We start from the raw sequence: 4,311 nt of genomic DNA, 5'->3' as shown, positions 1-4,311 counted from the left end.
TTCAGAGTGAAATTGATTATGTTCCCGTCAGGTACACCTGGAGGACAGGTTCTGTCACAGGCTTGCAGTTACCAAAATCTGAAACTGATTTTAAGGAAATACCTTTACAGGCATTGGACAGCAGCTCTGGAAAGCATCTGATTAAAATAATTCAAAGCATTGAAATTTATATCACTGGCAGAAAGGTCCAGATTTTTAAAAGTGACTGTGTGTTTTAAGAAGGATAGTGTGTCTTCTTCTGAGGGCCTCTGGTTAGGTCTAACTCATAGTTGTTTGATACTGGAGTAAAAATGTCCTGTCCTTTTGCTGTGGATTTCTCTATTGTGCTATGCCATATCCATCTCTAGCCTTTATCAGAAAGAGGACAGTGGAGGAACTTGTCTGAGTGGTCTGGAAGCTGGCCTGAGGGTCCCTGTCAGGTGGCAGGGATGAGGTGAATGAGGACTTGAGCTGAGCTGCAGGAAGGTGGACCTGACCAATCACCTCTTAGTTAAGATGCTGTACACCTTACATGGGCAAGGACACAGCTCAGTCAGACTTGTGCAGAGCATCAATACACAATGTAACTGCTGATTAGACCTTGGTTTTCAGCATAAATTCAGTTTGAAGAAAACTGGAATGAGATTTATCTCACTAGATTTGGGTGTCTGGTTCAGGATGAGAAGACGTCTCTAGGATAACTTCCTTCTCTCCATTGCTTGGAAAGAGGATGCAGCCCCCATGGCCCATGAGATGCAGAGATGTGCATTTAATCAGATGGATCTCAACAGCAGTCTTTTAAGAAAAAGTAACGATAAAGTTATGCCCCAAACATCAAATGTACTCTCTTCTGTGTTGTTTTGAGCCTGCAGTGTGATTCACAACTGAAAGAAAAATAATGGTATGACAACACTGGAGAGTTTGCCTGTTGAGACAAGACAGTATCCCAAGCTTCTATTTTTTTAGAGTTGTGGCTTAGGTAACAAAACCTCTTTTGTAAAGATTCTTGAAAGCCTGTGTAAACAGTAATTTGTTACCCTCCCTGAGCAGAGGCATGTTTATCACAAAGGTCAGAGGAGGACAGGGCTGAGGCTTGAGAGGAGGTAACAAGCCAGCTGCTTCTTGCAGAACTTGAAGGTTTCTAGGTGAACTCTGTATTGGTGTTTTCTGGAAAAGTTAATCCCAACACTCTTGCTGGTGAGCAGGAAAGACCAGCAGGCCTCTGCTGGACAGGGAGCTAACACAGTTCATGTCACTGGGGATGTGCGAGAAGCAGGGCTTTTCCTGGAGCCATCCACTGGGAATGGAAAGAGATACGGGGCTTCCCTTGAGCTCCAGGAGAGCAGTAGGTGAAAGCTGCTGGGAAACAAACTGGGAGATTTCCTCCAAAAGATGGGAGGGCAGTCAGGCTACTACTTAAAAGGTGAAAACCTGCCTGGCAGCAGGAAAAGCTCTGGGGAGAGATGAGAGAAGAATCATGAATGCTCACTTCCTCAAAGTGGTTTGTTTGTGATTGAATCTGGGCTGTCTTTGATGAAGGATGTTTTGTTTCCCTAAATGAACTCATAATTTAGATTAAGCCTCATACACTTGATTTCAAGCAATTCATATCCTTGCAGGATTTTGAAGTACTTTGTAGGAATAACTTTAGTCACTTGATGAAATGGAAGCAAATACATACAAATGTACTCTAACAATAGTTTATCTCCTCAAAGGATTCAACTCAAATGATTCTTGATATCTAAAGTTGTTTTGTTCCATGCCTCTTACCCAAACACTATATATTTTATCTATATGTCCAGCACACAGTATATGTGATCTCTGGGACAGATTACAGGAGAGACAAAGCAGTGCAATACTGTTTTATGGCTGTTTAGCCACTGATTTATTTTTAGTTGATCGAATAACATCTCTATCTGGATTGTGATCATGATGATGACTGTGAGAGTTATATCCCAGCAATGAGTACAAATATAGCCCCTTAAAAGAAGTGGTCTTGCACTTTCCAGAAGTGGGGGATGGATAATTTCACATGGTTAGTAGAAACACTGATTAGCATTGTAAAGCATATGTAATTTTTATAGAATTTTTCTCAGTAGCTTGTAGAAGATTGCCAGGTGCAAGGCAGAATGCAAAAGGATTAGAGCATAAAAGTAAGTCTAGAATAGCTTTTAGGAGGAACATTGTTTCAACTTTTTATTGTCCAAAAGAAGAAAATGCAAAAATGCCACAGCAGCTGACGCAGAAGCAGTAAAATAAAGGTTTAATTATGTAATTCATACACATTGTTTCATGGAGAGAGCAAATTAGTGTTGTCTTCTTCCATTTACCATAGATAAAAGATACATTTTGGTGTGGCAGGAATTGACTACTGCTAACACTTTCTGAACTTTGTCAGATTTTTGGTGGGAAGAGGCATATTTTCTTCAATGGCCTTTGTTGTCTCAGACTATAGAGATACCCAAAGGTTTCTATTGCTCTTCTGATAAAACAGAACTGAAAGCTGAATAAATTCATTGTTCTCTTCATATTCAAGACAGCAGTAAAACTGCATTGGGGATATTTGGAAAGATAGAAGGTATCTTTTATCACACGGACAAAATGGTTTGAATTTTGTCAGTGTGTCATGATTGGCAGCTGACATTAATGTTTACTTTGGGGATACACCCATTTGCCTATGGACTGGCTGCAGTGAGAACCTGCTTCCAGCTGACTGCTGAGCTCCCACAACGCTTAACACAGCAGATTAGTCTAAAATAGGTCATCACTTCATGTAGAAAGTTGTGTAACAAGTTATCAATCTCTCCTTCACCTCTGTTCAGGGTTTTTGAATTACAGGAAGCATTTAATTTTGTTAACCTCCACTATGTGGAAACATTAAGGCATGTCCCTGCAAGACTGTTATTTCCTAACCTGCAGCTGAAAGGATCTTCAAATGCTTTCCCTCTGCTGTAAGTTACTTTGCACACTCAGGGGAGATTGCCCCATTGCATGTTTAAGTGCTTTAAAACCAAAAGCTGGGGATTGTGAAGAGACTCACTGCAGCTCTGTACCATTTTATTTCATAACACACTGAGGCATTAAAGGATCTCTGAAGGGGTTTTATAATTAGGTCTGAACTTGCCTGTGTGGCAGTTTCTAGAATAATACATCCACAGGAGGAGACTACAACAGAAAGCAGGGGATAAATTTGTTGGTCATAAATGTAACTCATCTAAAAATGTACCATGATAAAATGGGCACAACAGAAAGGGATTGTAGTCAGTCGTTTATTTGCTTTTTGATGGTTGAGTTCACATTTTGATTTCAGAAAACGAGGCTACTTTAACATGAATTAGCAACTTTCTCTGGAAAATAAGAGGTTATTGAATGGTTTAAACCATTACAAGGATGTTACAAGGCTGGATACATATCACTGGTTTGAGGAATGTTGTGTGTGAAGAAATTTGTTGTGCTGTGCCTGTTTCATCAGGAATTTTATATCTTCATATTCTAGTAATCTGTGTTTCTTACAGTTTGTGAAATAATAGCTATTTCGGCCTTAAATGCTGCAATGGAAAGAATGTTTTCATTTGCAAATATACTTTGACTTATTGCAGAAAGGGCAAAATATTTATTTTATTATGGTTACATTTCCAAATAATTTAATTGTCCAAGTAAGGGAAGGTTTGTGAACTGATAAGAAAAATAAAAATGTACTGAAATGTCTATCAAGTGACTGTAAATCCCACTTCAAACAATAAACTGGAGCTTACAGTAAGGGCAAAGGTCTAGGCTGGGAGGTTTTTGTTGTTTTGGGTTTTTTTTTTTCTGAAAGTATTTTTCTTTGTGAAGGTTTTTTTTATTTCCCTCCAAGCAATGAGGTCACTCCACCTCTGTACATTTGGGTTTAGTGCCTGTTCCTGCAGGAGAGTTTAATCATATTTTCTCACTGAATATGAGCACAAGCAGACAAAAGCACTGAACTTTCTTTAAAATGCTCCACAGGTTAACATCCAGGCATGAAATTTGCCACTTAAAGCCTCTTTAGATTGAAGTTTGCACCAACTCCTTGTTATTGCTTAGCATTAAAGACGTGTTTTGACCAGAGAGAGAACACAGCTGGTGATGTTTAAGGAATAAAAGTGGAAAAATGGTGTAATGTTTTTTACTCAAGCTAATGGAAATTAAAAAAAAAATCTATTTTGCTTTCTAGCAATGTTTCTCTCCATTTCTTTCTTCCTGCTTTTCCTTACATCTTAGCACACCCAAATATTTGCAGCTGATCCCAGGAGCTGACTGCGGTGATCATAACCACACACCTGTGCAATTTTCCTCCTCCCTGTTTGCAGG

Source organism: Parus major, chromosome 5 (assembly GCF_001522545.3).
Source record: "Parus major isolate Abel chromosome 5, Parus_major1.1, whole genome shotgun sequence".
NCBI lineage: Eukaryota > Metazoa > Chordata > Aves > Passeriformes > Paridae > Parus > Parus major.
This window is presented reverse-complemented; position numbering follows the sequence as displayed.